Source organism: Hevea brasiliensis, chromosome 12 (assembly GCF_030052815.1).
Source record: "Hevea brasiliensis isolate MT/VB/25A 57/8 chromosome 12, ASM3005281v1, whole genome shotgun sequence".
Taxonomy (NCBI): Eukaryota; Viridiplantae; Streptophyta; class Magnoliopsida; order Malpighiales; family Euphorbiaceae; genus Hevea; species Hevea brasiliensis.
The window spans coordinates 11,916,115-11,941,280 of NC_079504.1; the positions used below are offsets into that span (position 1 = coordinate 11,916,115).

The window sequence follows — 25,166 nt, forward strand, 5'->3', positions numbered from 1 at the left end:
ACACTCAAGCTAGCTTTTGGGTTAGACTCTAGGTCCAATGTGATATCAGAGCCTTGGTTGTGAGGGAGGGTGAAAGGCGTGTAGAGCGAAAATCCCACGTCGCTTGAATAACTGACGCCCTCAAAATATATGAGTCTGTTATAGTCCTCCAACACTCGAGCTAGCTTTTTGGTTGGACTCCAAGCCCAATGTAACTTGATCTGCTCCAATTAGCTGAACTTAAACTTTCAAGGCAGTGCAGACATTTGGATCTCTAAGAGACATAATCACACCTTCCACGCATTCGCTGAATAACTGTTAATGCACACCGTAATTTTTCTCAAATAACACCTTCCAAGAAATTGCACCATTATAGTAAGCCTCATGGTTGGTCGTTTAATATATATATAGCCCTACATTTATTGTTAATGCACACGAAACCATTAACAATCCTAAAGATTAGTGCTTGGTTGCTCTACAACATCTCGTTGATTGCGAGAATGATGATAATGAGCAAGAGATCCCTTCAACATGTTTACGTGCTTGTTACTGCGCTCCTGTTTTTAGTGCACATTAAACCATCCCTTCACTTCAACCATGGTTGCATAGAAAGGGAGAGACTGGCACTCCTTAGGATCAAACATGACCTGATTGATGACTATGATTTTCTTTCTTCTAGGGGCACAGGAGAAGACAAAATAGATTGCTGCAAATGGAGAGGCATCGTTTGCAGTAACAGAACGGGTCACGTTAAGGAGATTCATCATACTCAACTCAACTCAATTAAGCCTTTATCCCAAAAATTTGGAGTCGGCTATATGGATTCGCTTTTTCCACTCTGAATGATTTTGGGTTAAATCCTCAGAAATGTGTAATGCTTCTAAGTCATGTTGTACTACTCTCCTCTAAGTCAATTTAGGTCTACCCCTTTTTTTCTTTCTATCCTTTAACCTAATGTGCTCTACTTGTCTAACTAGAGCCTCCGTATGTCTACGCTTCACATGACCAAACCACCTCAATCTCCCTTCTCTCAACTTATCTTCAATTGGCACCACTCCTACATTTTCTCTAATACTTTCATTACGGACTTTATCTAGTCTAGTATGGCCACTCATCCACCTTAACATTCTCATCTCTGCAACTCTTATCTTAGGGTGTGACGAAATTTTTACGCTGGTTGTCACTTACCGCAAGCTGCAGAGAATTTTACGCATTTCAGAACGAGTCACGTTATATTTACGGGCCACTGGGAGGTGAGATAAGCCATTCCTTGCTTGAACTGAGACATCTTACTTACTTGGATTTAAGTTTGAATGATTTTGGTGGCACTCGTTTCCCTGCTGGTAATTATTCTTCCCTCTCCAAGTTGCGATACTTGAATCTCCATTGCGCTAACTTTTCTGGAACCATCTCTTCCCTGCTTCCCAACCTCTCCAGCTAGCAGTATCTTGATCTGGGAGAGAATCATTTTCGTGATTTAGCAAACATTGACTGGCTTTTGGTCTTTCTTCTTTAAGTTACCTTGATCTGGGTGGCAATCCCCTTGTTAGGCCCGGTGATTGGTTGCAAATAGTTAACAAGCTCCCTCATCTAGAAACCTTGTGCCTGTCCTTATGCTTTTATGAGGATGTGATTCCCCTGACTCTTTCCCCAATCAATTCTTCTTCATCACTTACTACCCTCGATCTCTCTGGTAATAAACTGGTGATTCCTTCAACAGACCCATGGTTGTCTAACATCAGTCGAAATATTGTAGAATTGGCCCTCTCTTTCAACCTTTTACAAGGTTCAACTCTAGCTGAAATTGGGAGCATGATTTCTCTTCGATGGCTTGATCTTTCTAATACTGAAATTGTGGGCCCTATTCCAAAATCCTTTGGAAACATGTCTCGATTGCGTTGCTTACGGCTAGATGACAACAATCTCAGCTTACCACTTCCTGACCTGATTCAAATCTATCTGGTTACACGGAGAAATCAGCACTGACGCACTTAATCGTGGGTGCAAATCAAATAACAGGTTCATTGCCTAATCTTACAAGATTTTCATCTTTAAAGACATTGATTCTTCAAAACAATCGCCTGAGTGGGACCGTAGACAAAAGCATCGGACGTCTATCCAAGCTTGAATGTTTGTTGCTTGGTTGGAATTCATCGAAAGGAATCATATCCGAAGACCATTTTTCAAATCTGTCCAACTTGAAGGAGTTGGATTTATCTGGTAACTCCCTCATTTGGAATGTGAGTCTCGACTGGGTTCCTCCATTTCGTCTAGAAGAAATAATTCTTCAATCCTGCAATTTGGGACCTCATTTTCCTAAATGGCTCCGGAGCCAGAAAAATTAATCTTCGCTGGATATCTCTGACTCTGGAATTTCTGATTCCATTCCCAAGTGGTTCTGGGACTTGTCTTTTGCTCCCTCCTATTTAAATATTTCTCATAACAATTTGAGTGGGACCGTGCCTCATATTTCATTCTACCCTTCTGTTTTTGGCCTTCGTGAAATTGATGTAAGTTCTAATCGTTTCCATGGTCCATTGCCTTTGCTTCTATCTACTCCAAGTTTTATGTCTTCTAAACTTAAAGCAATGCCTTCGCTGTCCATCAATCTTGACTTCTCAAGAAACCTCTTTTCTGGAGCAATTCCTGATATTTTTTTTTTCCATGAAAGATCCCGTGTTTTTGAATTTGGCTAATAACAGTTTGTTTGGGAAAATTTCACCTTCCATTGGATCACTTTCAAAACTTGAAACCCTAGATTTAGGAAACAATGCCTTATCGGGACCATTAGCTTTGTCTTTAAAGAATTGCACTAGTTTGAGATTCGTTGACCTAAGGGGTAACAAATTGTCCGGAAATGTACCCACTTGGATCGGGGAAAGTTTAACCTCTTTGCAAATTCTTTGCTTGCAATCCAATCAGTTTCATGGAAGCATCCCCCTGCAACTGTGCCAATTAAAACACGTTCAAATCTTGGACCTCTCTGTAAATAACATCAATGGAACCATACCATACAGCCTCAAGAATTTAACGGCAATGGCTGACAGGAATTCAACTAAAACAGTCGATCATTTTGCAAATGATATGAAAGGTAATCTAATGATCCTTCAATATATTGATAGAGCATTGGTTCTTTGGAAGGGACAGAATCACGTGTTGGATAAAAATCTTGGGCTATTTAGGATAATTGACCTATCAAGCAATAAAATAGGAGGAGAAATTCCAAGGGAAATATCAAGCCTCTCCCAGATTAATCAATTGAACTTGTCGAATAACAAGTTGATTGGTGCAATCCCTGAAGAGATTGGTTATTTGAAGACAATGGAACCACTTGATTTGTCTCATAATCAATTATCAGGCAGACTTCCTGCTAGCATGGCCGATTTAAATTTTCTTAGCATCATGAACTTGTCGTATAATAATTTGTCTGGGAGGATTCCATCAAGTCCTCAGCTTCAGGGATTCAACGCTTCTTCATTTTCTAATAATCTTGCACTTTGTGGGTTGCCTTGTTGGATGTTATTGTTTATTCTTTTTTCACGTGTCCTATTTTTAGTTGTCCTAGTCTTTAGGATATGCAGTAGTTTGTTGCATAAAAGTTGCAAAGTCTTTGGGTATGTTAGCTAGTTGAGTAATAGTAGGGCTTAGTGGACTATTATCCTATTTTAATCCTTTTTTACCGTTAGTAGAAGCTCTATTTAAGGAGCTCAATTACTGTAATTCAGAGTGTGTGTTTTTTTAGTCAATTGAATAAAATTCCAAGTTAATTCACTCTTTTTCTTATTTTAGTTCAAACAGTGGTATCAGAGCCTAGTTAGAAGAGTGAATTGAAACACAAAGAAAAAGAGAGACGTGAGATAAGAGTGGTGTAGCAGTACCTTTATTTTTTTTGCAGCAGCAAAATAATGGCAACCTAGACTTTTGTTCAACCAGCAATTCCTCGCTTTGATGGTCACTATGACCATTGGAGCATGCTAATGGAGAATTTCCTCACATCCAAGGAGTACTGGCAAGTCGTCTCTGAAGGAATTACTGAACCAGTAGCTGGCATGGCAATAACTGTTGCACAAAGAATTGAACTAAAAGGGCAACGGCTCAAGGACCTCAAGGCAAAGAATTATCTATTTCAAGCAATTGATCACTCAATCTTGGAAACTATTCTTTCCAAGGATACCTCTAAGCAGATTTGGGACTCCATGAAGAAGAAATATCAAGGATCAACAAGGGCAAAGAGGCAGTAGCTTCAAGCACTTAGTTCGGAGTTCGAAACTCTTCGAATGAAATCTGGAGAGTCAGTCACAGAGTATTTTTCACGAGTGATGGCAGTAGTCAACAAGACGCAGATCCACGGTGACAAGTTGGAGGAAGTTAAAATTGTTGAAAAGATTCTTCGAACTATGACACCAAAATTTAATTTCATGGTTTCTTTTATAGAAAAATCTCATGATATTGATATGCTTTCAATTGATGAATTACAGAGCTCTTCGTTAATCCATGAACAAAAAATTAATCAGCAAGAAAAGGAGGAGCTAGCATTGAAGGCCTCAACAAAAAATCATTTAACTTCAGATAATCGAACTGGAGGACGAGGTAGCGGCAGAGGCAGAGGTAGAGATAATAACAATTATGGAAATCAACAACAAGGTCAGTACCAAGAAAATCAATTCCAAGGAAGAGGAAGAAGACGAGGTGGCTACAACTCAAAGTCATCAGACAAGTCCAAAATTGAATGTTATAGATGCCATAGGTATTGTCATTATAAATCAGAATGCTGAATAGATTTGTTTAAAGTGCATGGAGAGGAATCTAACTTTGTAGAAAAAGAGGAAGACGAAATATCTTTATTGATGGTTTATCACATGAAGGAGGAAACTAACAATAACCTATGGTATCTAGACACTGGTGATGCATGCATTTTAGATCATCATTTAGGTGTAATTTTTGCACATAATTTACCCTTGTTCATAGCTATTATTATAGATATTAGTATATATTTAGTCAATTTTGCAATTTTCACTTTTCTTAGTTTAATTTTTGGAATTCATTTGTTTTGTAGGTTAAATTTGGAGAAATTTGATGTATTTTGATCAGAGTAGCCATTTGGAGGAGATTAAAGTCGAATTGCAAAAATTTTGAAGTTGAGAAAAAAATGGCCTAGAGCGACACAACCTGCAGCACAACCGAGTTAGCTTATGTCGCAGGTTGTGTCGATCGTCAGATATTCAGGCCGAAAGCGACACAACCCACGACACAACTGACTCGGCTTATGTCATTTTTACTGGAAATAATTGACGTGGCATTTCCGTTACTCCAGCTTTTTACCTCACTTTCTCTGGAACCTTCCCCCTTTTACCCATTCTAGGGCAGACCCTTAGCCTATATAAAGCCTCATTTTATCATTTTCTTTGAATAGAGAGCAAGAGAGGCATTTTTGGCAAGATTAGAAAGAGAAGGAGGGAGCACTTTCTGCATTTTTTTTTTCCAGCAGCTGCAGATCACGTTTCTGCACTTTTCTACAGCAGATTCTGCTGCATATTTCTGGGTTTTTCTACCCTTGAGCTTACATTTCCATTATTTCTTCATTTATACATTTGGGTTTGTCTTTAAACAATGATTTGTGAGTAGTTGAATGAGATTCTAGAGATGGGTTTGTAAATATTGATTTGTATTGTGGTTTTGAACTGATTTAGCCATTTAAATGGGATTTGTTACATTTTGATTTATTGCTTGTGAGCTTGTTGCCTTGCTTGATGAATGGGCCCTCATTAAGTTAAGCTTTAATCCTTAATAGATGGACTGAAAAGTGAATATTAGGGATAGATAATCTTGCAATAAACTTTATTTTCTTGGTGTTAGAGATAAGCTAAGAAGATTAAGGGGAACTTTCCAAAAATCAATTAGAGCTTTAAATGGGTTTTTATTAGGTTTGAAATACCGTGAAAACAGGGTTTGATTTAATGAAAACCAACTTTGAAATGCTTGAAAAAGGTTTCAAAAATTTAAGAATTGATTTCCCTCAAAATTGCAATTCTCATGTGTTTGGCTAAATTAGGGATAAACCACATGCAAACAATATTGAAAAATCCAATCTCTAGAATCACTTTATTTTTTATTGAATTTAGATTTAATTCCTCTCAAATTTCATAAATAGAAATTTCAAATTAATTTTTGGTAATCTAGTTTAATTAATTTTAGTTAATTGTTTGATTTAGTTTTAATTCCTCAAATACCAATTTTAATTCCAAATTTCATTTTACATCTTTAATTTTTGTCATTCTAATTAGCTTATACTTTTATTTCCAATTTAAGCACAATTCCCTGTGGGATCGATATCATTTTTTAAAACTATACTACTGTGACCCGTGCACTTGCGGACACACCGTATCAAGTTTTTGGCGCCGTTGCCGGGGAATTGTTTGTTTTAAGTTGGATTTTAATTGTTTTAAGCTAATTAGAATTTTTATTTTCTTTTATTTTCACTATTGTTCCTTGTGTTTTTCAGGTACTTTTCTTGTTTATGAGACGATCGAAAAGCACAAGTGATACTGAATTGTTGTTCAATCCTGAAATTGAAAAATTCTGTAGAGCCAATAAAAAGGAATACAAGAGAAGAAAAGAAGCAGAAAAAGAAGAACAACAAAGATTTGAGCAAGAGGAGACAATAGAAAATATGGAGAATCAAAATAGAGCTATTGGTGGAAACAATGGAGGAAATGAGCAAAACGGGCAAAATGCTGTTGTTAATCAAAATGATCCTCAAAGAAGATCCATGTTAGATTATGCTTTTCCTAGATGTGCTGATGTGAGAGATAACAGACCTATCATTGGAGCTAATCAATTTGAGTTAAAGACTGGTCTTATTCAAATGGTTCAGAATTCACAATTTGGAGGTAGTCCACTTGAAAATCCTCATTCTCATTTGAAGAAATTTTTGATGATATGTGGCACACAAAGGCAGCCTGGAGTTTCAGATGAAGTTATTCGGCTCACCTTATTTCCATTCTCTCTTGAGATTGACATTGGAGTGGTATGACTCACTCCCACAAGCTATTATAGCTACTTGGGAGCAGCTATCTCAAGCTTTTCTATCTCAATTTTTCCCACCCGGGAAAACTACAAATTTGAGGAATTTGATGGTAGCTTTTAAACCAAGAGATGATGAAACTTTGTATGAATCTTGGATGAGATTTAAGGAGCTTGAAAGGCAATGTCCTCATCATGAAATACCGAAATGGATGATTGTTCAAAATTTCTACACGAGTTACTCGACCATAAGAAACACAATTGATTCACAAGTAGGAGGAGATTTCATGAGAATGACAAGTGAAGAATGCTATGATCTATTAGAGAAGATTGCTCATAATACCCATTTGTGGGGAAATCCTAGAGCACTTGAGCCAAAGAAGGCTGGGATTTATGAACTTGACTCAGTTAGCTACATGAATGCAAGATTTGATCAGTTGACTCAGCTTCTTAGTGATTTTTGCACAAAGGCAACAACCTCAACTCCTACAACTATGCAACAAGTTGCCTTCACAGATGGAACTCAAAGTTGTGGAGTTGATTACTCTTCTTATGGTGATGATTATTTGAACAAGCTGCTTATGCAGGAGGTCATCAACAGAAACCTATGGGAAATGCTTATTCTAATGTGAACAACTCAACATGGAGACCACAAGCAACTTTTGCTCAACAAGGTCAAAGCTCAAATTATCCTCATAACCAGCAGTTTATGCAGCAAAATAGGCCTCAATTTCAGCCTCAATTTCAGCCCACAAGGCAGCCACAACCTGGATATCAAGCAAGAGCACAACAATCCCTTCCACCCCATGAACCGAAGCCAACCATGGAAAGCATGATGGAGAAATTTTTTGCTGAACAAAGCAAGATGAATAGCAAATTGGAGGAAGAAATGCAACACATGAGACAAACCATGGATCAATTACAAGTCCACAACCGCATGTTGGAGACTCAATTGGCTTAACAAGCAAGCTCATCGGGAAGCAATTCCTATGGGAAACTACCTAGCCAACCACAAAATCCTCATGAACAATGTAAGGTTGTAACCTTGAGAAGTGGTAAAAAAGTTGGTCAAGAGAGTGAAAACAAGAGAGAAGAAAAAGAGAGCACAAAAGAAGAAAATTCAGTTGAGAGCAAGAAAAATGAAAAAGAAGAAGAAAGCAAAAGTGAGCAAGATGAGGGAGAAAAAACATACATCCCTTTGAACCTTACAAGCCCACCCTTCCTACCCTCAAATATTCATCAAGCATAAGCTAGACAAATAATTTGGCAAATTCCTTGAAGTGCTAAAGAAGTTGTATATCAATGTGCCATTCACTGAGGCACTATCCCAAATGCCAAGTTATGCCAAGTTTTTGAAGGAGATTCTTTCCAACAAGAGAAGGCTAGAAGATTATGACACCATCAACTTGGGAGAACAATGCAGTGCTATAATTCAGAAGAAGTTACCTCCCAAACTCAAAGATCCGGGTGTGTTTTCCATTCCTTGTCATATTGGTGATAATTGTGTGGCAAATGCCTTATGTGACCTTGGAGCTAGTGTCAGCCTAATGCCTCTTTCAATATATGAGAAGTTGAATATGGGAGAGTTGAAGCCCACAAATATGTATCTTTCATTGGCTGACCGTTCAATTAAGTATCCAGAAGGCATTCTAGAAAATGTGCCTATCAAGGTTGGGAAATTCTACATTCCAGTGGACTTTGTCATTCTAGATATGAAAGAAGACACAAAAGTTCCTATCTTATTGGGAAGACCCTTTTTGGCAACAGCTAGTGCATTAATTGATGTAAAGGGTGAGAAATTGACACTTAGAATGGGAGATGATCAAATGATATTCAACATCAATCCAGCCATGAAAAGGAAACATGAAGAAGTTGAGTCTTGTTTGCGGGTAGACATTATTGATGAGATGGTTCAAGAGCATTTCAGAAAAAGCTATCCACAAGACCCACTTGAAAATTGCTTAGTCCATGGTTGGAGCATTGATGATGATAATCACCACATAGCTGCTTTTGCACAACACTTGGAGAGTTCTCCACCACATCCTGAAGCCACAAATTTTCAGCTTGAAGAAGTGCAAACTTTGGAGATCAAACCACCATCATTAAAGGTAGAGGATGCCCCAAAGAGGTGTGCTGATAATGATTTGGTGTTGAATTGGGAGAAATGCCACTTTATGGTCCAAGAGGGAATCGTTTTAGGGCATTTAATCTCAAATAGGGGAATTGAAGTTGATAGAGCTAAAATAGAAATTATTGAAAAAATGCCCCCTCCAACCACTGTCAAAGGAGTGCGGAGTTTCCTTGGACATGCCGGGTTTTACCGGCGATTTATTCAGGATTTTTCTAAACTTGCTAAACCCTTAACAAATCTTTTGAATCATGATGTTAAATTTGATTTTAATCAAGATTGTATGGTTGCTTTTTGCAGGTTAAAGACGGCATTAACAACAGCTCTTATCATGCAACCCCCGGATTGGACTTTGCCATTCGAAATCATGTGTGATGCAAGCGAGTTTCTTTGTTGGGTATCCTTGGCCAATAAAAGATAGAAAACCTTATGCCATTTACTATGCAAGCCGAACCCTTGATGAAGCTCAAGTTAATTATGCCACAACTGAAAAGGAGTTCCTTGCGGTAGTATTTGCACTCAATAAATTTCGTTCTTATTTGGTCAACTCAAAGGTAATAGTTTTCACTGATCATGCAGCAATAAGGTACTTAATGAGCAAGAAAGAAGCTAAATCTAGGTTGATTAGATGGATTTTATTACTTCAAGAATTTGATTTGGAAATAAGAGATAAAAAGGGTGTTGAGAATGTGGTGGCTGATCACCTTTCTAGGATAAAAACTGAAAATAAAGATGATGAAATTGTGCCAATTGATGAGTTTTTCATGAATGAGCAGTTGTATGTGTTGAATTTTGCACTTCCATGGTTTGCTGATATTGTGAACTTCTTGTCTTGTGGTGTCTTGCCACCTTATTTATCTTGGCAGCAAAAGAAAAGATTCTTGCATGATGTTAAATTTTATTCTTGAGAAGAACCTCTTTTGTTTAGGAGATGCAATGATGGAATAATTAGAAGATGTATACCAGAGGAAGAAATACATGATGTTATTTACCATTGTCATTCCTCTGAATATGGTGGTCATTTTAGTGTCTCCAAAACTGTTGAAAAGGTCTTGACATCAGGTTTCTATTGGCCTAATATGTTTAAACATGTGAGAAATTTTGTAAGCAAATGTGATAGGTGCCAAAGGGTAGGCAACATTTCCAAGAGGGATGAGATGCCCCAACAGTCCATATTAGAAGTTGAATTATTTGATGTGTGGGGAATTGATTTCATGGGGCCATTTCCATCTTCTTGTGGGAATAAATATATCTTGGTAGGGGTGGACTATGTATCTAAATGGGTAGAAGCTATTGCTACACCTACCAATGATGCAAAAGTTGTGGTGAAATTTTTGAAAAAATTTGTTTTGACCAGGTTTGGTGCCCCACGTGCCATAATTAGTGATGGTGGTAGCCATTTTTGCAACCACCAATTTGAAAAATTGATGAGAAAATATGGGGTAAAGCATAGGATTGCCACACCATATCACCCTCAAACAAATGGCCAAGTAGAAATCACAAATAGAGAAATCAAGCAAATCTTGGAGAAAACTGTCAATAAGTCCATAAAAGATTGGTCCCTTAAATTAGATGACACTCTTTGGGCATATAGAACAGCATTTAAAACCCCCATAGGAACTACACCTTATAGGTTAGTTTTTGGGAAATCATGCCATTTGCCCGTAGAGTTAGAACACAAAGCTTATTGGGCCATTAGAGCAATCAATTTTGATTTACAAGCTGCTGGACATAAAAGACTTTTGCAACTTGATGAATTAGAAGAATTGAGACTTGATGCTTATGAAAATGCTAGGATCTATAAAGAAAGAACTAAAAAATGGCATGATAAGCATATCAAGAAAAAGGACTTTAAAGAAGGAGATTTGGTTCTCTTATTCAATTCAAGGTTAAAATTTTTTCCAGGAAAATTAAAATCAAGGTGGTCAGGTCCATTCAAAATTGTGAAAGTTTTACCTCATGGTGCTGTGGAAATTTTTGGTGAAAAATCTGGTAATTTCAAGGTAAATGGACAAAGGTTGAGGCACTATTCAGTTGGTGAGCCAATTGAGAAGATAGCAACTTGCTATCTTTCTCATTCTCCATAACATCTTGAGTGAGTATGGTCAAGCTAAAGACCTAAACTTAGCATTTTTGTGCATAACTCATAATTTTTCATTGATTCTTTATTTCTTTCATATATTTGTTTTAAGCTTTTCTATACTCCTTATTCAGAGTTTAACATTGTTCTAATTTCCTTGTGCAGATGGGATACAATGCATTGCAAGCAAATGAGCATAAAAAAAAAAAAAATTCATGTCTTTAATTTCGTTGCTTAATTAATTAGTATTTTGAACTTATTTAGTTAATATTTTGTTTGTGTTGTTTTTCTTTTACTTGAACCATTTACTTATTCAGTTTTTTTTTAGTTCCTCATAAAATACATTTTTCTTTTATATCTTTAGTACATTGCTCACTTGCTTTGATTTGCTACTTCGGATTTACACTTGATGGCTATATTTTTGAGCTTAACCTCTTTATTCCAACTTTTTGAGTTTAATTGATTTAATGGCTTCCATTGCACTGTTTCTTTTGCAATGAGTGCAGCAGCTGTCCAAATTTTACTTAATTAAATTGGCTGCACTTCAATGAGGTAACAATTCTCATCTCAGCTTGTGTCACTTTCAACACAAGTTGTGCTATCGCTTATGCAACAGGGTAATAATTCTTTATGCACATATGAGCTACCCATTTTCTGCACATATAGCCAAATTATCCCATTTCTTGCACTCTTTTAACATTGAGGACAATGTTCATTCTGAGTATGGGGGAGAGGGTAAATTTTTTGCAAAAATTATTTTTTCTTTTTTCATTTGCATATAGTGACATTACTTCATACTTGTACATATTCACAAACATACACTTGCATACAGCTTCATACACTTAGTTATGCATACTTAGTTGCATATAGGTTGACTATACATTTATACACTCATGCATTTTATTCATTCATTTAAAATTTTTGAATTTTTAAACCAGTCTTTGGATTCCATAAGCCACTTATTCAAGCAATCCAACTTGCCTTTAGATGGTTAGTGGAATGAAAGTTTCAGCTGGGTACAAAGTCTTAAGCATTATTCTTTCTCTTACTTAATAGCTGAAAATTAAGACATTCATCTAGGTATGCAGATTCTGATTAGTTATTTTGAGTTTTGAGTGTCTGGATAAGCCTTTAAGGAAGAAAATGGTCATTGTTGTCTCACCATTCCTAGAACAAGCATCTTAGATCTTTCAAAGCGAAATTTTTAACTTGCATTTGATAAGAAGATGATTTAGGCATTCCTTCATATTTTAAACCTCACATTTAGCCTTAACCTACCTTAATTTCATTTTAACCCTTGCAAACCCCCTTGAACCTTAATTCCCTAATTTCTTTGGAACCCAAATCATTTACCTAGCCATTAAACCTAAACACTACCACCTATTTATGAGAATAATATTCTAGCAATTAAGTGCATAAAAAAATAAAAAAAAATTAAAAAAAAAACATGGAGGATTGAAACATCTTGAAAAGTGCTAAAGTAATTGTCAAAAGTTGAAAAGGTCACCAAAATATCCCAAAGGTAATTTTGGGTGTGACATGAAATAGGGACACATACAAAATCAAAATAAAATAAAATAAAATAAGCATAAAAAGTAGTCCCTTTTGTATAATCATTGTGATAGCACTTGAGATTCATTGTGAATTTCTTTCCTTTTGATAAAAAAAAAAAAATGGATGCACTTTGAGTTTCATGATTAATATTATTCTCATATTTTGTTTACCTTATTCCCTTTCTTTGTTAACCACAATCTTACCCTATTTGACCCCATTACAACCCTTAAAAAGACCTAATGATTCTTTGAAAAATGCTTGTTACATTAGTAGAGTTAGATCTTTTATGCTTGCATATGGGTTTGGCAATATAATCTTCCATACATTACTCACCATCTATTTGAGACACATTGGCTATCTATTTCATTTAGGTTTGTTTTGGCACAATTGACTCTTGTAGCTGGTTGGTATTTATTGCTTGGGTTGATTGGTTAATTCTTAGCTATTCTGTAATTGTTGAGAGTGCTTGCTTCATTCTTTGTACTTTTGCTGGTAGGAACTTGGAATGTTGGTGGCTAGAGGTAAGTTGGTGGTTTGGATTAGTGATTTTTGTGTTTTCAAAGACTGATTCTATTCCCTTCCAAATGAGTTTTAATGAAATTTTGCTTGGGGACAAGCAAGAGTTTGAGTATGGGGGAATTTGATGCATGCATTTTAGATCATCATTTAGGTATAATTTTTGCACATAATTTATCCTTGTTCATAGCTATTATTATAGATATTAGTATATATTTAGTCAATTTTGCAATTTTCACTTTTCTTAGTTTAATTTTTGGAATTCATTTGTTTTGTAGGTTAAATTTGGAGAAATTTGATGTATTTTGATCAGAGTAGCCATTTGGAGGAGATTAAAGTCGAATTGCAAAAATTTTGAAGTTGAGAAAAAAATGGCCGAGAGCGACACAACCTGCAGCACAACCGAGTTAGCTTATATCGCAGGTTGTGTCGATCGTCAGATATTCAGGCCGAGAGCGACACAACCCACGACACAACTGACTCGGCTTATGTCATTTTTACTGGAAATAATTGACGTGGCATTTCCGTTACTCCAACTTTTTACCTCACTTTCTCTGGAACCTTCCCCCTTTTACCCATTCTAGGGCAGACCCTTAGCCTATATAAAGCCTCATTTTATCATTTTCTTTGAATAGAGAGCAAGAGAGGCATTTTTGGCAAGATTAGAAAGAGAAGGAGGGAGCACTTTCTGCATTTTTTTTTTCCAGCAGCTGCAGATCACGTTTCTGCACTTTTCTGCAGCAGATTCTGCTGCATATTTCTGGGTTTTTCTACCCTTGAGCTTACATTTCCATTATTTCTTCATTTATACATTTGGGTTTGTCTTTAAACAATGATTTGTGAGTAGTTGAATGAGATTCTAGAGATGGGTTTGTAAATATTGATTTGTATTGTGGTTTTGAACTAATTTAGCCATTTAAATGGGATTTGTTACATTTTGATTTATTGCTTGTGAGCTTGTTGCCTTGCTTGATGAATGGGCCCTCATTAAGTTAAGCTTTAATCCTTAATAGATGGACTGAAAAGTGAATATTAGGGATAGATAATCTTGCAATAAACTTTATTTTCTTGATGTTAGAGATAAGCTAAGAAGATTAAGGGGAACTTTCCAAAAATCAATTAGAGCTTTAAATGGGTTTTTGTTAGGTTTGAAATACCGTGAAAACAGGGTTTGATTTAATGAAAACCAACTTTGAAATGCTTGAAAAAGGTTTCAAAAATTTAAGAATTGATTTCCCTCAAAATTGCAATTCTCATGTATTTGGCTAAATTAGGGATAAACCACATGCAAACAATATTGAAAAATCCAATCTCTAGAATCACTTTATTTTTTTATTGAATTTAGATTTAATTCCTCTCAAATTTCATAAATAGAAATTTCAAATTAATTTTTGGTAATCTAGTTTAATTAATTTTAGTTAATTGTTTGATTCAGTTTTAATTCCTCAAATACCAATTTTAATTCCAAATTTCATTTTACATCTTTAATTTTTGTCATTCTAATTAGCTTATACTTTTATTTCCAATTTAAGCACAATTCCCTGTAGGATCGATATCATTTTTTTAAAACTATACTATTGTGACCCGTGCACTTGCGGACACACCGTATCAACTGGTTACAACAATCATATGAGTGGAGATAAGTCAGTTTTTTCCACCCTTGATGAATCTTTCCGAGATAATGTGAAGTTTGGGAACAATTCCAAAGTTGCAGTCATGGGAAAAGGGCAGGTAATAATTCAAACAAATGGAGATTTTTCTCATACAATTTCAAATGTCCTTTCTGTTTCATATTTGAAGACCAATCTTCTAAGCATTGGTCAACTGCAAGAGAAAGGTTATGAAATTTCTATAAAAGATGGAGTTTGCAGAATTCAAGATGCCAACTTGGGCTTAATTGCTCAAGTCAAGATGACTAGAAGCAAAATGTTTCCTCTCTATCTCCATAATATTCAATATGCATGTTTTTCAGCAAAATTAAAGGATGTGGCATGGCTGTGGCACTTTCGTTATAGGCATTTGAACTTTGGTGGACTGAGAATGCTACATCAAAAGAACATGGTGATTGGTCTTGCTCAAATTACAGCTCCTTCAGAAATTTGTGAAAATTGTATTGTTAGAAAACAATACTGTAGTCCATTTCCATAAGGCAAATCATGAAGAGCAAAGAAGGTGTTGGAATTGGTTCATTCGGATCTCTGTGGACCAATAAGACCAAGTTCCAATGGTGGTAAAAGATATTTTATAACCTTCATTTATGACTTTAGTCGAAAAACATAGGTGTATTTTTTTTCAGGAAAAATCTGAAGCATTTGTTGCCTTTAAAAGTTTTAAAGTGCTTGTTAAGAAAGAAATTGGTAGCCCAATAAAAGCTTTTCGCACTGATTGTGGGGGAGAGTACAATTCACAAGAATTTACAAATTTTTGTGAGAATAATAGAGTTAAGAGGCAACTTACAACAGCTTACACACCTCAACAAAATGGCGTTTGCGAATGCAAGAATCATACAATCCTCAACGTGGTGCGAAGCATTCTAACAAGGAGCAATGTCCCAAAAAGGTTTTGGCCTGAAGCTGTTACTTGGAGCATTCATATATTGAATAGAAGTCCTACATTCGTTGTTCAAAATATGACTCCGGAGGAAGCATGGAGCAGACAAAAACCAAATGTTGGCCATTTCAGAATTTTTGGTTGTATTGCCTATGCCCATATTCCAGATGAGAAGAGGAAGAAGCTAGATGATAAGGGAGAAAAATGCATTTTTCTTGGTGTTAGTAATCATTCAAAAGCTTATAAGTTACATAATCCTAACACCAAGAAAATTGTTATTAGTCGTGACGTGTTTTTCGATGAAGAAGTAACCTGGCCATGGAATGAAAAAGGAGTTCAACACCATATTCCAGTAGATTTTGAAGATGAAAAACAGCAGCTAGAGGAGACTAAACAACCATCAATTCCAGCTCAACCACCAATTCCAGCTCCTACACAAGTAGAGGAGCGACCTCAACGTGTTAAAAAAAGACCTACATGGATGACAGATTATGAGATAACTGGAATTGACCAATCTGAGGATCCACTTATGCATTTTGCTCTGTTTTCAAACTGCGATCCTACCACTTTTGAAGTGGCTGTTAAAGACTTAAAATGGCAGAAGGCAATGGATGAAGAAATTGCAGCAATTATAAGAAACAACACTTGGGTGTTGACTGAGCTTCCAAAAGGGCATAAGACAATTGGTATCAAGTGGATATACAAGACAAAATTGAATGAGAATGGTGAAGTTGATAGGTACAAGGCACGCTTAGTAGCTAAAGGCTATAAGCAAGAGTTTAGCGTGGACAATAAAGAAGGTTTTGCCCCGGTTGTATGACTTGATACAGTTGGATTGGTGATTGCTTTGGCTGCTCAAAACTCATGGCCCATTTTTCAATTGGACTTCCAATCAGCTTTCTTACATGGAGACTTAGATGAACAGGTATTTATTTATCAACCTCCTGGTTATGTTAAGATTGGAGAAGAACATAAGGTGTATAAATTAAAAAAGGCACTATATGGATTAAAACAAGCTCCAAGAGCTTGGTATAGTCGTATAGATCCCTATTTTTCTACGGAGGGATTTAAGAAATGTCCATATGAGCATACACTTTTTACAAAGTTTAATGATAAGGGAGAAATGCTCATTGTCTGCTTATATGTGGATGATTTAATTTACATCGGCAATGAGAGTTCCATGTTTGAAAGTTTTAAGAAGTCCATGATGGTAGAATTTAATATGACTGATATTGGAATGATGCATTATTTCCTTGGTCTTGAAGTAGCTCAATCTGCTGGTGGAATTTTTATTTCACAAAAGAAGTATGCTCAAGAGATTTTGGACAGGTTTCAAATGAAGAATTGTAATTCTGTTAGCAGTCCCACTGAGGTTGGTTTGAAGCTCATTAAAGAGCCTGGAGGTAGAAGAGTTGACAACACTCTTTACAAACAAATAGTGGGAAGTTTGATGTATTTAACGGCCACAAGACCTTATATTATGCATGCAGTAAGTCTTATTAGCAGATGCATGGAAAGTCCAAGGGAGATGCATCTTCTAGCTGCAAAAAGAATCTTTCGCTACTTGCAAGGAACTGCTAATTATGGTTTGTTCTACAAGAAAAGAGAAAAGTCAGACTTGATTGGCTTTACTGATAGTGATTATGCTAGAGATTTGAATGATAGGAAGAGCACGTCCGGTTATGTTTTTATGATGGGCTCCGGAGCAATTTCATTGTCACGAACAACCTATGGGTCGGACCGACACTAGGACCTAGGTTGGCATAAAGCCCTCGAGGCCCGTAGTAAATCTTACTATTCCCAAACGCATGATCAAGCCCACAATTTAGGCCCAACATGCATATAAAATAATTTAAATTAACTATTATAATTTTATTTTGGGCCAACTTAACCCAATAATTATCAGAAATTAAAATTAGGGGAGCCCAGCTCAACCCTGTTACATCATTCACAAACTATTTAAAAATCATAAAAAATTTTCATTTATTAATACAAAACTTAAATTCATACAGTTCCTGACAAGATCAATACTACTGCTAGTACATGCGGAGTTCTAAATTACAAATTTAGAGAATAATAATACAATTAAGTAATTATCGATAACCTGCGAAAAAAGAACCAGGTTATTCTGAAAAATATCTCTTCCTATAGCCTAAAAAAAAAGGTGAACAGGAGTGAGCATTCGACTCAAGAGAGTAAAATACCAATTTTAAGTATAATTTCTATAGTTATCTAAAACTAATGCGTCTTAACAGTGAAATGCAACACTATCATACATATCCATATAAGTCGCATCATAATAGTAAAAAGGTAATTTGGAGCACACACACACACCCAATAATATTCAAACTGCGAGTGTCTCTCAAGCCGCGTCTACCCGTCCTATCCATACCCAATACCACACACCACACGCACACTAACGCATGCACACTGCTCCAAATTACCATAAACAATAACCATGGCACTTCATCAATTAAGAATGCATTATAAAACGCGCTTAGTATTTAACTATGTAAATATATATTTATAAGTCATGCATGGACATGCTTGAACATATAATAATATTGAAATTATAATTAAAATTAATATTTTACTCACAGTACACCAGAGATTACTATAAAGGTTGGGTGTAGGAAGATGGTTGACCCTGATCACCTACATAATTTTATTATGAATTTATTAGTGCTAATTCAAATAAAAATAAATTTAAAGAGGCAACACATCCTAATTTATGCCGAAATGTGGTATCAGAGCCGGACCCCCTCTAGTAGATGTGTGGTTCGGAGATGAACCAGGTGGAAGCTGGTGGGCCTGTAACATCCCATGCGGAAAGAGAAGGTCTCGGCCGGAATGGTCCTCTGGGAGGGTAAGGCTCGCTGGTGCCCTTATCCAAATGGGAGGCAGGAATAAACTGAATCATATATTAAAATGGGGAAAACTAATCACTAGAGCCGCCTTTTGGTAGAATGGCCTGGAGAGTTGGAAGAACTCCAGGGTTAAGCGTGCTCGCTTGAGAGAAATCTTAGGATGGGTGACCTCCTGGGAAATTCTTCATTCCGCCTATGGGACAAAACCATGAGGCTCTGGATGGGGTGTGCCAAAGCGGACAATTCCTCTAGTGATTGGAGTAGGGGCGTTACATTCATGATCTTCAAGGAAGCAATGAATCGTGACTTTATCATCTATAGAAGCTGAATTCGTAGCAGCAACAACATGTGCCTGTCAAGCAATTTGGTTGCGTAAGGTTCTTGAAGAAATTCATCTCCAGCAGAAAGGATCTACTCCCATTTATTGTGATAGCAGTTCAGCAATAAAAGCTCTCCAAAAATCTTGTTCTACATAGGAGAAGTAAACATATTGATGTGAAATTTCATTTCTTAAGGGATCTCACAAAAGATGGGGTAATTGATAGAAGTGAAAATCAGGTTGCTTATGTATTTATTAAGTCCCTCAAGTTGGTATCATTCATGAAGTTCAGAAAATTACTTGGTGTCTGCACTTTGGAAAATCAAGTTTGAAAGAAGGTGTCCTGTAGCAAGTATATTAAACTGAAAGTGTAACTTTCAGACTAAGGGAGGGATTGTTGGATGTTATTGTTTATTCTTTTTTACGTGTACTATTTTAGTTGTCCTAATATTTAGCATATGCAGTAGTTTGTTGCATAAAAGTTGTAGAGTCTTTGTGTATGTTAGCTAGTTGAGTAATAGTAGGACTTAGTGGACTATTATCCTAGTTTAATGCTTTTTGACCATTAACCGAAGCTCTATTTAAGGAGCTCAGTTGCTGTAATTCAGAGTGTGCTTTTTTTTAGCCAATTGAATAAAAGTCCAAGTTTAATTCACTCTTTTTCTTGTTTTAGTTCAAACACGCCTCTTCAACAAAAGTGCCCGGGAGATGATATTCAAGTTTCACAACCCAAACTTGATGGCCGATACAGTCATGAAGATAAAGATGAATTCTGGAAATGGTTTTATGCTCGCATGGGTCTCGGATTCATTGTAGGCTTCTGGGGAGTATCGAGCACCTTACTGCTAAAGCGTCCTTGTAGACATGCCTTTTTCCAACTCTTGGACAAATTGGGAGATTGGTTTTATGTAAGACTAGCAGTGTACAAGAGAAGATTGCAACAGAAATTTCGTAGCTAGGATTCATCGCTTCTTTTGAAATGGTTGCCAAGGTAATGTCCTTACTCCTTATGATTCTTTCCTGTATGAATTTGACTAGGAATTAATATTACGTCTAGTAGGGAGAGAGTAGAAGTTATTTCAGTTATTTTGGGAATAGAAAGCAAAAGTACTAAAACATTGACAAAAAATTTATGATTTATGCACTAACTATCAATCTATTTTTTTTTCTGCCTTTTCTTTTTTCCTCTTCCCCTCTGTTTTTCTGACATTAGAACCTGCTACTGCTGCTGCCGCCGTTGTTTCGGAGAAAAAATTAGTTTGTTAGTCCGATGGCGAAATTTCGTATAAACAGCGAGCTTTTAGCCAATTGGTACAGTATATTAACTTCTTGTCATCATTTTGTTTATGTTTTGCTTCTTCAAGAATGAAAATTCAGAATGCAATAATGTGAAACTTGAGTTTGATTTTTGTTTCATGAATCCCTTAGTTGGCTTTGATTTTTGTTTCATGTATCCCTTAGTTGGCTCTTTGTACTATTTTCTCTTTCACGAAAATGAAAGACCATTATTATGTTAACTAAACAATAAGAAGTGATGACTTGAGCTTTTAGGATGAGTACGTCGGCAGCTTAAAGATAGAGGAAAAGCTTAGAGAAAATACCTTTTTCTTTTTTCATTAGAGAGAGGATTGTGTAGGTACCTTTTTCTTTTTTCTTTAGAAAGAGGATTGTATGGGAGTGTCTCATTCAAAACCTAACTTTACCAAACGAGTGATAAGCTTAGCAGATACTAAGTCTATGCATGTATACTTGAAGGGGTTGTATTCTTTATTGGATAGAAAACTATTCCTAATTGGCAACTACTTATGCAATGACCAGTGGATCCTAATATGTTAGGATTCGAAGTCATTACCCTCAGCAAGATAGCTCAAACGAAATTATCCTTCATAAACTCTGGCACTAACTTCATTGGTATCTAGGATTTGCACTTGATGTCTAAAAATAGCTATTGATACCTAAGTCCTTTAATATCATGTTATCAGATATCCCTTCTCCTAGTAAAAGAATAGCTTGAAAATGAATATAAAGAAAATAAATACAAAAAATAAATATAAATTGAAAATAAATATAAAGAATAAATAATAAATATCAATAAATGTATGCAAATAGATTCTTATAATATGAAATATACCTGCAATTGTTCATCGTCTTTTACTAATGTATTAATTAGTAAAATATTATTTAGTAAGTTTGAGAGAAAAATATTGGTTGAATGTTGTATCTTTTATTTATATTAAGGTGTGACTAATTTGATTTTTGACGTGTGATATTAGTTTATATAGTTTATAACTATAACTTTTAATTTTCTTAATATTAATTGAATTGTAACTATTGTAATAATTTTTTATTATAAAGAATTAATTACATGATTTTATAATTGTCGTAGAAAATAAAAAGGTTGTTTTGGTATATAATTTGTAACTATGACACTTAGTTTCCTAATGTTAATTAAATTATAACTATTGTCATAATTATTTTTTATTAAATGCTTTATACTTCTTAGTATTTACATATCACTATGTGTTGTAAAATTGTCTAAGTAAACAGGGCAAAATGGATAAAAAAAATTAATGGAGCGTTACTTGTCACGTTTTGATGAAATTTAATTTGAGATCAATTTTATTATATTTATTGTTATATAGATAGATATAGATTTTATTAACTATAGTTCTCATTCTTTATGTGGCAAACGGGCCGACAACGAAGAATTTCGAGTCCTCTAAGGTACAATTCAGCACTAAATTTCTCATCTTTCATCATCCTCGCCGGACTTTCAACAATCAACCCTAATACTGCAGAGGAAGCCAAGACAATTGAAGCATTCCCATTTCGAGTCCTCTAGGACACAATTGAAGTTAACCATGTCATGAGACAAGTTACTAAGTAATGTCCTCGTTTGAACATTTGGTAGTGACTGAAGCATTCTATGGAGTTGCTTATCTACCATGGCAAGATTTATTAAGATTGAAGTGACTGCTTCATTTGGAAAGAAACCCCTCTCTCTCTCTCTCTCTCTCTCTCTCTCTCTCTCTCTCACACTCTTTTAAGAAATTCCATTGCTTTGTGAACCTAATTTGCTTAAAGCAAACCCTGTATGATGATATTATACGAAATGGCATCTGGTTCACAACCCCTTTCTTCCAATTGTATAAGCAATTTGTCAGCCTATGGGAGCTTGTCAGCCTTGCAAAGGGCATTGATTATTATGTTATATGTCACAGCATCATGAACTAGACCTACTATTGGGATTTCATCAAATTTTTCCTGTGCTGCTTCCAATCTTCAGGTTCGAGACATTCATTCCATCAATGAGTATACTATAAGTCTCGATACTAGGCTCATATTTCGTACTTTTGAGGGACTGAAACAGATCTATTGCTTCCTCAATACAGCCATTTGTGCAAAGCCCATATAATAGGACTTTATAAGTAGAGAGCGATGGAGATTGACCACAGGATTGTATTTCCTTGAACGTCTTTCGCAGTTCTAATTCTTCCTCCCTGGAAAAGTGCTGCTATAAGCATGTTATAAGTCAATGTAGTTGGTTTCAATCCTTCACAGTGCATTTCTTGAAACAGCCGAATTGCTTCATCAATCTTTCGACTCTTGCGATAGCCAGTAGTCAACATATTATAGCTGAAATCATTAACCTTTCGACGCTTGCGATAGCCATTAATCAACATATTATAGCTGACATCATTAACCTCAATGCCTCTATTTACCATCAATTCAAACGGCTTCAATGCATCATCCGTCTGACCACGCAAACATAAACCGTTCAAAAGTGAATTGTAAGTGAACAAATCAGGCTCCTTTCCATGCTTTATCATCAATTTATAAATCTCATAATCTTCTTCAACCTTCCCCTTGTTGCTTAGGCAATCGATCAAAATTGTGAATGTTACCACATCTTGTAATATTCCTAGTCCCACCATTTGATTAAAAATTCTCGTAGCTTCCTTCCATAATCCTAATTCACAAAACCCGCAAATCAATGAGTTATAAGAGACTAAATCAATGAGTTATATATTTAAAAAAAATTATAAGGAATTAATTTTTTTTATTAATCCTAATTTTTATTATAAAGAATTAATTATATGATTTTATAATTATCGTGAAAAATAAAAAGATTACTTTGAGTTATAATTTATAACTATGACACTTAATTTTCCTAGAATTATTTATTTTTTTTTTTTGAATTTGGCTATTCAACAACTCTTAGTATTTAATCATAAGGTCTTTGAATTATAAATGACTGAATATTTACATGTTAATTTAGAGCATTAAATAATAATAAGTATGTAAAATTCTTTGAAAATATTCCACGTTATATACTTTTGTTACGATCTGATTCAATGGGCTGGATCGACACTAGGACTTAGATAGTATAAGGCTCCTAAAACTTATAGTAAGACTAACTATTTTTTAGCCCAACTTTAAAGCCCATATCTAAGCCCATTTTTAAGAATTAAATCGGACAGAGTCCGGTTATAAACTGGACTATCCAACAAAGAGCTTTTTAGATCGCTCGACCTGTTATCACAATATATATAGGTTTAAAAAACTTATAGTAACTAAAACTTTTTTTTTTAACTTTAAGCCATATTTAAATTTTTTTAGATTTAATAATAAGATATAGTCCGACTATATAATAAAAAGTATCATATTTTATATTATATATATATATATATATATATTATATATATATATTAAAAAAAAAAAATTGATGATCTTTTTATTATATAGACTACTTTGATTTTTAATTAAAAAAAAATTAAATTAATATGGGCTTTAAAGTTGGGCTTAAAAATTAAATATAGTAGGTTTTTTTTTAAATTTTTTATATATATATATATATATATATATATATATATATATATATATATATGGAGTTTAGCTCACCCTCACAACCCACAATCAATCAGTTTAATAAAATGGGAGCTCAGCTCCTTCATCCAAAATATATGTCCATCCCATTCAGCCATACATGCATAATATTAAGTTTAAAACATTAATTAATAATCTTTTAGAGCCCCAAATCAATAAAATATTTCTAGCACATGTGGAGTTCTAGAGTTTAAATCAATAACATAACATAAATATAAATACAGTGACTAGTAGACCTGCGAGGAAGAAAGCAGGTAAGTCACAAAGAAAAGCCTTCCTGTAGCCTAAAAAAAATGGTGAACAGGAGTGAACGTTTGACTCATAAAGTAAGATATTTATTTTACATACAATTTCTATAACTATCTAAGTCTAGTGCATTCCTAAGAATGAAATGCAACATCTTTACACAATTCAAACAAGTCAAGTCATAATCACAGCAAAGGCAATCTGGAGCACTCACATACCCGTGTGTCAAATTCATACTCACACACATGTATTTCAACCTCTACTAGCGAAATCAACTCAAAGTCGAACTTTCTTTTAATATCCAAATGTGCGGGCCAACGAGAACAACTCGAGTTGTGCCTACCCTGACTTATCCATAATAAGGATCGGGTCCCATTGAGTCAAGCTCCAGCTGCGTCTACCTATCCTACCCATATCTATATACACACCACATGCACACCAACTCACACACGTGGCTCCAGATTGCCATAAAGCAACAACCACAGCAATGTCATCAAATACAAATGTAATACAAGGCATGTCTAGCTAATGACTATATACATATATCTATAAGTGATGCATGAACATACTTTGAATACATAATAATATTAAAATTATAAGTAAAATCAATATCGACTCACAGATTGATCACTGGACTGCAGTTGGTCCAGCTAGAAGGAGAAGACGACCGGCACCGACCAGCTAAACATACACATTGACTTCTATAAAAAAAAACTAACAAAATTAAATAATTGATTTAAACCATAAAATAAAAATAATTTCTAAGATCTTGCCAAAATTTCGGTAGAGTTTTTCCTGTACCTAGAACTTACTCAACCTACAAAGTAGTTCAAATAACACTTTTAATACCACAAGCCTTAAGCCCACATATTAACAACGTCACATGGCCTCTTCTGGGCCCTTCAAATCAGACCAAACTAACACAATTAGACAATTTGATTATAAGTTTTAAAATTGATATTTTCCAAAAACCATTCAAACTAGCTTTAAAAATTCTATAAACTTGTTCTATCATCC

At 35.2% G+C, this 25,166-nt stretch overlaps 1 non-coding gene and 2 pseudogenes across 1 annotated transcript; 1 reads left to right on the top strand and 2 right to left on the bottom strand.

The window, feature by feature from the left end:
- The first annotated feature begins 479 nt into the window (after positions 1 to 479).
- Positions 480 to 21,589, top strand: LOC110658341 (receptor-like protein EIX1; annotated as a pseudogene).
- Positions 7,098 to 7,204, bottom strand: LOC131171484 (small nucleolar RNA R71). The gene has a single exon (XR_009142144.1). It is a non-coding gene; the product is annotated as a small nucleolar RNA R71 (small nucleolar RNA).
- Positions 21,590 to 21,674: 85 nt separating the features above from the next.
- On the bottom strand, positions 21,675 to 24,668 carry LOC110658342 (pentatricopeptide repeat-containing protein At3g22470, mitochondrial-like; annotated as a pseudogene).
- Between the last annotated feature and the right edge of the window lie 498 nt (positions 24,669 to 25,166).